Raw genomic sequence first — 11,418 nt, forward strand, 5'->3', positions numbered from 1 at the left:
CTTAAGTAACTTTTAAAAAGTACGTAAAACAAGAATTATAAAATTTTATCCCTTAACTTTTAAAGATGTATACACATGACAACAGGGCAATCTAAGAATGGAATAATAATGCTCTACTAGACAGAGGGAATGACTCCAGATTGTAACTCAACCTTCTCCAATGCAAGAAATAAAGAATTCAAGAAACAATAAATAAGTAGGTTAATATGCATGATTATGTAAATATATTTTATATTTTATTTGTGCTTATAGAATCTGAAAGACACAGGATTATATAAAGCATGAATTTTAACATTCTAATGTTGGGTTTATAACACACATAGATGTAATACAGATGATTGAACTTGAAGAAAGGGAGAGAAAATGTTACTATAATGGTGCAAAGTTTCTGTATTTTAATATAATTAAATTAGCATAAATTTGAAGCAGATTCAGACAAGAGGTGTAGTGTCATCTCTAGAGCAACTACTAAGAATAAACATCAAATATGTATCAAAATGTTATAACAATCTGCAAGCTGTTAAAAGAAGGCAGTAACAGAAAATCAGGGGAACAAAAAGTCAAGACTTACCCAAAGGAAACTAATATCTAAATGGAAGATGTAAATTATACTATATCCATAATAATATGAAATAAGGATGAAGATCTCAAATCAAAGTGTTTAAACTAATATCTAAATGGAAGATGTAAATTATACTATATCCATAATAATATGAAATAAGAATAAAGATCTCAAATCAAAGTGTTTATTATAAAAAGCTTGAAAACTAATTCAAACCAATGAAAATAAACCCGAAAAAGAACTAATAAAGATTGAAACAGAAATTAACAAATTAGAAAACACTTAAAAAATACAACCAGAAATCGGATCTTCTTCAAGATTAAACATACAACTCATCCACATTTAACGAGATTAGCCAAGAATAATAAAGAGAAGACACAAATTACCAACATAAGGAATGAAAGAGGGTGCAGCACTACTGACCTAACAGATATTAAAGGAGTTGGAGGAATGGTATGAAAAAATGTATGCCCCAAATTGGTCAACTTAGATGAAGTGGACAAGCTTCTAGAAACACAAATTACCCAAATAGACCCCAGAAGAAATGGATACTCTGAAAAGGAGTATACAAAATAAAGAGATTAAATTATTAATTAGAAATCATTCCCCCAAACACATATTTTGAAATATCCAAACCCAGGTGCTTTAACTGATAAATTCCACCGAACGTTTATGGAATAAGTAGTACATACTGTGTAAACTATGTCAAAAAAAACGACAAGAGGATAATACTTAGTTCATTGTATAAAGCCAGTGTTGCCCAGATACAACTAGATGAAGTTGGATACAGACATCAAAAAACAAAACAAAACAAAACAAAACAGAACAAAACATAAACTACAGACCAATATCCTTCATGATTGTAGACATACAATTCCTCGATAAAACACTAGCAAGCTAAATTCAACAACAACAAAAAAGGAGTATATGACATGTAGAGTAGTGTTTATGGCAGAAATAGATTGATTTAACATCCAAAAGCCCAGTTAGAGTTATAAAACACAATAGTAATAGAACAATAGACACAAGACAAATTATAATCTTAATAGATACAGTGAAATTCAGTTGCAAAATGCAAAATCTGTTTTTAATGTAAAAAAGAAGACTTTTCACTTACTGAAAGTAAAGGGGAATCACCTTGATTTGAAAATAAACATGTAAAAAAATGCCTTATTGCTGACAATCATAACTGATGTTGAAAGACTGAATGCTTTTCCCAGAACAAGAAAAGATTCTCTCCTTTAAACACATTTGTTCAACATTCTACTGGAAATGCTAGCCAGTACAATTAGGCAATGAAAGAAAAAAATGAGAAACAAAATCAGGACAGATTAGAAAGGAAAAGATAAATTGTCTTTACTTGCGGACAATATAATCTTGTATGCAGAAAAATACATATATTTACACATTTAACAAGATTAAATGTGTAAACGTGCTCACACACATACTCAAAAACTATGAACTCCACCAGTCTCAGTCAAAAGATCAAATATCAATTTTAAATAAAGCTAAGAAAATTCCAATTATAGTAGCATTAAAATAAAATATTTAGGAATTCAACCATAATTGTACAAATATTGTATTTTGAAAACTACAAATAGTACTCAAAGAAAATGGAACAAGAACAAATATAAATAAACTGTAAAACTTCCATATAAAAGTATAAAGAGAATTGGTATTCTTAGGACAGCAATAATTCCTAAATTAATATATAAATTACAAAATGATCCTTGTTCCAACTGTTGCTGACATATTCTGCAGAAGTTGGCAAACTTGTGCTAAAATAATATAAAAATCCAAAAGACTCCATAACCAAAACACTTCTAAAAAATAAGAACATACTTTCTACTTTCAAATCTTAGTACACACAGTCCCTGACTTATTATAGTTCAACTTAAAATATTTTTGACTTACAATGAATTTATTGAGATTTAACCCAGCATAAGTTGAGGGGCATCTGCACAAAGCTACAAAGTATGGTTGTGAAATAAGGAAAGACATATGAATTTGTGAAACACATTAAAATTCTAAAAGAAATTATTGCACGCATGATAGACTGATTTTCAACAAAGAGGCTAAAAGTACTCAATGAGAAAAGGATACTCTTTTAAGCGTATTATCTTAAGACAACTGTACATCCAATGTAAAAACAGAAATTTGGATCCTAACCTCATACTCTACAGAAAAATTAATTCACAATAAGTCATATACCTAACTGTGAGTGCTAAAACTATTAACTCTAAAAAAATTGTATTTCCCTTATATTAAAATTAAATGTTCTTAAATTTGGAATACATAATCAGATATAACATGAAAATGGCAAGCGATAACAGAAAAATTGATAAATTTGTCTTAATCAAAATTAAAAGCTTTTGATTTTCAAAAGATACAATCAAGAAAGTAAAAAATCAAGGTAAAGCTGGCAGAAAATATTTATAATTATACTATAAAATATTTACATCCAAAATATATATAGAAAGAACTCTTACAATATAAGAATATAAATAGCCTCATTAAAAATTTGAAAGAATATAAATAATTATTTATTTCACTAAACTTGACATACAAATGGTCAAAGAGCACATGAAAAGGCATTAAAGTCAGTAGCAATTAGGGAAATGTGAATTCAACTCTAATGAAATAGCACTTCACACCTAATAGAATGACTATAGTTAAAACATCTGACAGTAACAAATGTAGGCAACTATTTGCAGAACCTAAAATACATATTCATTGTTTGTGAGTATCTATTGACAGTGCTTTAAAATATTAAACATTATTAAACATAGATTTACCATACCCTTGCAATAAAAGCAATTATCTTTCTAGGTATATAAATATGCATAAATATAAATCTACATATATTCAAGACAAATGAAAATATTTATATAATCAAAGATTTATATATGGATGTTCATGACCACATTTTTGTAATACCCTATAGACCAAAGACCAAAAATAAAAAATCTAGAGTCATGTACTTAGGTATTTTTTTCTTAGAGTACTCACAAGTTTTATTAAGTTATTAATGAAAATAAAATGAGAATCATATGGAGATTCCTTAGTTTGCAAGTTCTAGAGCTGACTTAAATCTTAACTCTATTGGCAATAGGTTGGGATTTTGGGGAAAAATCATGGAGAGAGTAAAAATAAGAGCCCTGTTTCAGGAAAATTAACTGATAACTACATTGAGAGATCCTGTTCAGTAACATAGTAAAATGTACAACAGAGTCAAATAATGCAGAGCCTATTCTATATATTCTTTATAGTTATTCTTGAGCCTGTAGAATAAGAAATTAAACTTAACAATGCAGGACAAAAATGTTAGTGTTTGTCTTAGTTCACTATTGCTGCTATAACAAAATCCCTGAGACTAATGTATAAGAATATACATGTATTTCTTACAGTTTTGGAGACTGAGAAGTCTAAGATGAAGGCACCATCATTTCATATACGGCGATGTCCATCTTGCTGCATCCTTGCATGACAAAAGACCAGAAGAGAGCAAACCCACTCCCTAAGCCTGTTTAGAAGGGTTCTATTCCCATCCATGAAGACTCTGTCTGCCCTCGTGACTTAATCATCTCCTGGCTAGGCGTGGTGGCTCACACCTTGTAATTCCAGCACTTTGGGAGGCCGAGGCAGGAGGATCACGAGTTCAGGAGATCGAGACCATCCTGGCTAATACGGTGAAACCTCGTCTCTACTAAAATTACAAAAAAATTAGCTGGGCGTGATGGTGGGCACCTGTAGTCCCAGCTACTCGGGAGACTGAAGCAGGAGAATGGCATGAACCCGGGAGGTGGAGCTTGCAGTGAGCCGAGATCGCACCACTGCACTCCAGCCTGGGCGACAGAGCCAGACTCCATCTCAAAAACAAAAACAAAAACAAATCATCTCTCCTAAAGACCTCATCTCTTAATACTGTCACATTGGCCATTAAGTTTCAACATACAAATTTTGGGGAACACAGATCATAGCACTGTGTTATTCCAGGGAAACTAATAAAAAATATCTGATATACATTGAACATCAGTGGTCAAAATGCTAAGGATTTTTACCTCAGATTCTTTTTGTTAAAAAAGAAAACACTGTTTTGCAGACTCCAAATATCTAATAAAATATTGAAATGTTTGTATGTCTAGTTTGGCTGTAACTTTTATTCTATATTTATTTAAAATGTCAGACTGCAAAATAAATTACGTTTCAATTATTCATCTTTATGCATATAATAATAACAGAGGCTCTTTTGGAGAGTAGAATGATACTAGAATTTATCAGAACTTCACTTACTGGAAAGAAATGACAGTAACTTGTATTTACTGTAGCTCTGTGAGTGCCATGAGAGTACGTGCAGTAAATGGCCTATGGCATGTTTTCAAATCATTACAAACCCCAGGGTTTTCATAAATCACCAGTTAGGAAGCACCCATTCAACATTGTTATTAAAGTAATAAATATGATAAATGCTTATATGTTAATTTTATTCTTAAAAGTAAAGTACTCCAATTTTCTGAAAACCCAATTTATGCATTATAGCTGTCTTAGGTTTGCTGTCAAGACGATGAACAAAATATCCATGTTCACCTTAACACACCAATAGCAAGAGAAATGAAAAGAAAGAGATTGTGGAGTGAGGAAAATGTAATGGGAATTAAGTTTGATGAATTTCGTGTTATGTTTCTGGTTCATCATTTTGAAACTGGACTTACAGAATATGCAGAAAGAATCCAAAATTAAGGTTAAAATTTATGATATCTTAAGCAAGGGAAACAATCCAGGAAGTTGTATGGTAATAATTAAATTATTTAAATAGATTTTAACAATTTAATTATTTGGACAAAAGGCAACATAAGCAGTATAAGTAAAGATAAAATCTTTAGAAAAAGCAAGAAAAGTATTTTCAGCTATGTAAGTCCAAATGTTAGTATAACAAATTTGTAATAAACTGTCAAGCATGAAAAGAATGAATGTAATCTGATACGAAATGGTAAGGAATTAAAGTTTTAAAAAGGAATAAAGAAAAGAACATGGAAAACAACACAGAAGTCCCTCAACAGATGAATGGATAAATAATAAGTGGTATATACATACAATGAAATATTAATCAGCTTTAAGAAAAAAAAATCATACTGCTTACAACAACATGGATAAACTTGAAGAACTTTTTAAAATTGAAATAAGACACAGAACCACAAGTATTAGATTATACCATTTATATGAGGAATCTAAAATAGTCAAACTCATAGAAATAATGAAATGGTTTTTGTCATTGGTTAGGGGAAAGGAAAATGGCAAGGTACAATGTTTCAGTTACACAAGATGAATAAATCCTGGAGTTCTACCATACAGTATAATCCCTACAATTAGCAATACTGTACTGTGTACTTAAATTTTTCATACTTAAACATTTGCTAAGATGGTAGATCTTATGTTATGTTCTTATCAGAAAATAATAATATTTTTTCTGAGAAAAGTTTTGGAGGTGCTGGGTATGTTTATGGCACAAATTGTATTCATGGTTTTATGGGTGTGTTCTTATCTCCAAACTCATTAAGTTGTGTACATTAAATATGTACAACTTTTTGTTTGTCAATTATACTTCAGTAAAGTGTTTTAAAAATATACACAGGAATCCGCATACAGACAGAAGGTCAATGAATATATAAAATTGAACAAATTAATGATAAAAAAGCACAAACACTAAAAAATGTATTTTTGCTTATCAGATATATAATATCCAGTGAGGATAGGAGGTCAAAGATCTCTCTTGTGCATTACAGGTATTTTATAAACATGGGAACAATGTTCCAGTGACACAACTTCCCCTCCAACTGAATGTCATCAGAGATCAGGAGATTTGGCAATGCCCAGACGTCTTAGGAACACGGGCTGTCACCACAGTGTGAATATGTGTACTAGAGGACAACCTCTGCAGATGACAAATTGAGATAGTATTTAGTTGGAGTGAATTACCAATTGGAGGGAAGAAAAAACAGTATCTTTTCCTCACTGATGCATTACAATGTTCATGGATGAGACCCCTATGACAAAAGATGGAATAACAAAAGGAAATCATACAAACTTATTTAATATAAATTTCATGTGACATGGGAGCCTTCAGGAATGAAAACTCAAAGGAACAGGGAAACCTGTGTGTTTTTACACTTATGTTTGAAAAAGAGTGAACAGTTGTCAGGAAATATGATTGGGCAAAAGGGGGGATGATATAAAGCTCATGAACTAGGGGGAACTTAGCAAGGTCTCTTTGTTCAGATTCTTCTCTGTGTCTCTGTGCTGCTAGAGATAAGGGTATTTCTTTCCTCCGGACAGAGAGAAAGTGGAACCTCTGGAATGAGGATGTTATGATTTATTTCAGGAGAGAGAAGGGAAGGGGGAAATGGAAGGTTAAAGTGATCTTCCTGCTTCCGCTGTTTTCTCAAATTCTAAGGTGCTGTATTTTACAGTTCTGTGTCCTGAACCCTGTCACTATATTAGAAAAAAAGTCACTCAATTATTTTTACCATTTAGAAGGACAGTGCTAAGTAGGTTGTATCTATAATATGCTATAGGTAAATCTGAGTGAATCCAGAAATAGGAACCCAACTTAATGAGACAGTTTTAAGTCTGTCTCTTCATAAATAGGGAGACGACTTTAGAAACATTAACCTGGATAAAAAGATTCAAGAAAAAAAAATTGATTTTATACCTGTAAGAAGTCAGGAGATGTGTGATTTTACTTTATCCTCCAGACAAACAGACATCAAGGAAAGTTGTGATGTGTGTAATTGACAGCTATTTAAACTGTAATACAAAAATGGCAAATAGACAATCTTCCTTGTGCAAACTTCTATCTTGTTGTGTTAATGAAATTTCAAATAAACTAATATAACATAAACAATTATAAATATGTTTGCATAAGTAATGAATAGCCCAGATATAATCAATATTTGGAGCACACGTTATTTTATAAATAAAAATGATTATCCTTACCGACTTTTACATATGAATGACGTAGTCTTGTGTTTTTCATTACCTAATCAAGAATATTGGTATATCTGAAAGCATTTCAGGTGGCCAATTACATTTGTTCTTACTGGAAAAATTTTAATAAGCCATCTTTCTAACAACATGAAAAGCAAAAAGCTGCAAATAAAATGGAAAATAAATATTTGTTGATAACTAAATTATATACACATTAATGAATATGAAAATTATCTGGCCAGAAACAAGAAACTATAGTAACAGTTGAATTTAAAAGAACAATTACTATTCTGTTTGAAAGTCCATATTGGTACATGTTCAAGAGATTTAACTTCAGGGCATCTTCTTAGAAGTATCATTTTAATTAGGACATATTCATTTCCACTGGCTAACGCAAAAGCATTTTTCAAAATGGTTGCTCCTACTAGCAGAGGATGAGAAACCCCAATGTCCTACATAACTTCCAACACATTTTAAATCTTTACTAATCTGATGTCTATAAAACGGTTTTGCATTATAGTTTTAATTTTTATTTAACTGATTACTAATCGGTGGAATATTGGAGGGAGTGATTCTTAGTTAAAAGTTGAGATATGTATCTTCAAGTGAAGTGTTAACATTTGTGCTAATCTACTATATTTATCCCACTCAGAAATGCTTCTGATTTCCCAATTAAAAGGAAAAATTTAAAAGTTCCTTCAGAAAGTTTTAGGCTTCTTTATAAACTGAAACCTATTTTTTTTTTCATTGTTCTTGAGGAAAATCTGTATGATTTTTCAGGAGCAAATTTACTTAAGAATAGCAATCAAAACACTTTGTAGGAAAACAAAGATATTAATAACACTTTGTTATTGCACATGATATGATTCCTTCTGAAGTTTAATGGTGTACAATCTTCTTTTTTTTTTTTTTTTTTCCTGGCCTTATGAGGAAATTAGCTCTGTTTCCTGGCACAATTAGTTGTAAGTCCTTCATTTTCATTTTTTTGAAGACTGAAGGACAAATCAGTGATAACAGAATCAAGCACTTGAGTAGTCAGCTACGATTCTTGTCTAGGAGTAATTTATCATGGAAATGGAGCCCGCTTTTTTAATGGAAATTTGAAAACTGCTTTCTGCATGATTGAAGCCTTTGTCAGTAGCCCGCCCTAGAGTATGACAAATGTTACTTTTCTCTACAAGCTAATAGCAAGACCAGTGTGATAAACTTTTGAAATGGCATAATTAGTTGAATAATGTACATGTATGTCTTTCCAAATCCTCTCTTGCTTTTTTAGAATCTTATGTGCACCTGACATTCATGCTTTAGATAAAGCTTAAATATTATAAAATACATTTTTTTCTCTGAAAATTAACAATTTGGGAAGTCAAATCAGCAAATTATATATATACATATATTTTCTATCAAACTATAGTTTCTTCAAAGTATTAAAATGATGCTAACATATTAAGATATTAACATATTAACATAGTGTCTGCATTAAAATATGTCTATGTAAAACTTCAGAAAATGTCAAGGTGATTATCTGTATGACACTGGATAATAATATTTTCAAATATATAGAAAAGAGATTATTTTTCTTGACTACTTGGCACCATATAAATCATCCAACATGAGGCAGTATAGGGAAGAGACTCCATCTTGGCCAACAGGTGGCATTAAAACCAAAGTCCTGCTGGGTCTTACATGTGTGGGCATATTCCTTCCTCTACAATTTTGCCTCCCTTAGCAAGCTGATCCAAGTCACGTAGCTTGATGTGGTGACCAGCCTGGTAACTTAGGTGACCAGGCTGAGATCCTAATCATGAATGAAGAACGCATTTATCTCTTTGAGTGATGTTTTCTGAGGTCACTGGAGGAAGACTCTGGCATTCCCAATAAGAATATAACCAGATCTGGCTGCCTGAAGACAAGGTGAACTTCAGCATTGACCTTTCACTGACGTTTTCTTCATTATAATCTCATTGTAATACTAAACTCTTCAGCCAAGGTAGGTGGGACTTATCTGCTTTTTTTCTGGTCATGTGATGAGAAAAGATCCTCACTAAAAATGCTTATATGTTGGTCATTCCCTTTCCTACCTCAACTTCCTTAAAATGACCAGAACAGAGCCCCTCTGGGAGCTGGTACTAGGATTCTGTTCCTGTCCATTGTTCCCTTGTGTGCTCCACCCACAAGCTCATTATATCTTGCCTGAGAAAAATCTCCAATTGTCCTGGTGTTAATTTCACCTCACATAATAGCCATAGGGATCCAGGATGTGTTAACAAAATCTAAATATATAGTATATGGATATTGATATTATAGCCAATACCTAAAAAGATGAGCATATAATCAAATATTTGATACTTATCCTTAAGGTAAAAAATATGCCAAAGGACCCAAATCTCTGAAAGGAATGTGAAAATTTTAGAAGTAATTTTAACACACCCTGGCGGAAACTGATTTTTCTAAGTAACAAAGTTTTTCTTTAAAAGTCAGTTGAATATTATATTTGACCACCGACGAGTTGATGGGTGCAGCACAGCAACATGGCACAAGTATACATATGTAACAAACCTGCACGTTATGCACATGTACCCTAGAACTTAAAGTATAATAATAAAAAATAATTTAAAAAAAAGAATAATACTGTGACATTATCATTATATGATTTGCTTTGTATTTTTATTCTGTTTGTGTACATATTGTCAATTTGAGTTTTTCATTTTAGTTGAATATAGAATATATTTTATTATATAATACCGTAGTTTGAATTTTAATGTTTATGCATTCGATTCCAAGATATTTTGGAAATGTATATATACATATATAGAGAATAATACTAATATATTATTTTAACTAAAAAATTGAAAATATGAATATATATGCTAACAATGTCATATTCTGATTTTGTGTTCCCTATACTGTAATTCTTTTTGGCCATTACAATTGGCATCAATAGTCTTTGCTTAGCATGTCTCTTTCTTTTTGCCTCCCCTGTGTATTTGTGTTTTCCTGCTGATGTATTTGCATGGTTTACAATTTTATGATGCCATTGACTATGACCACATTTCTCTGAAGTTATTGTTGTTTCCATGTCACTGCAATGCCAACCTTTGGAATTGATTTACTTGCTAGGAAGCCCCTAAGATGTCACAAACACTTCCTTCAAGAGAATTAAATGCAGAATAGTAGCAGTGAATGCTACTGTGGGGTCTAACAAATCCCTAGTTTGAGGATTCAATGAGGCTTCTATAACTTTCAAAGTTTTAAGTGATAAGAATATACATAGAGGGCAAAATTATCATTATTAAGTGTCCATCCTATATTTTAAAACATTTTTAAATTGTAAAATGTTTAATTATTCTACAGTAAAAGATTAGTAGAGCTAAGAATCTTTCTTAATAGACTGAATGGGAAAATTTGGTTTGATTTTGTACATTAAACTTATCAGATGACCCATCCTATTTTCTCTGGAAAGTTTTAATCTAATGTTATTGCTTCCCTTTTATTATGAGTCTGTTCAAGATGTTGTGCTTACTGGTGTTGAAATGGATATTACAGATGCTCTTCAGTATAGAATCATGTATGAGACTCTAAAGAAGTACAGGACATACATTTGCTACTCATTAATGGATGGAATATTCCAATATGCAGAAATGAAATTTAAAATTAACAATTTTGGGTATTGTGACTTCGCCAATACTAGGGATATATTTACAGAGTTTTGTGGGCCTGTGTGATTGCAGTATGAGAGTATGAAAGTAATCATTCCTGAAAAAATGATGAGTGTGTGTATGATCGTCTTCTTTGAGTTGGTGTGTACAATACGGATAAGACACTAAAATATTAAACAGAAACCTTCCTATGGTCTGGAGTCAAAGATACAC

This window comes from Theropithecus gelada, chromosome 5, assembly GCF_003255815.1.
Source record: "Theropithecus gelada isolate Dixy chromosome 5, Tgel_1.0, whole genome shotgun sequence".
Taxonomy (NCBI): domain Eukaryota; kingdom Metazoa; phylum Chordata; class Mammalia; order Primates; family Cercopithecidae; genus Theropithecus; species Theropithecus gelada.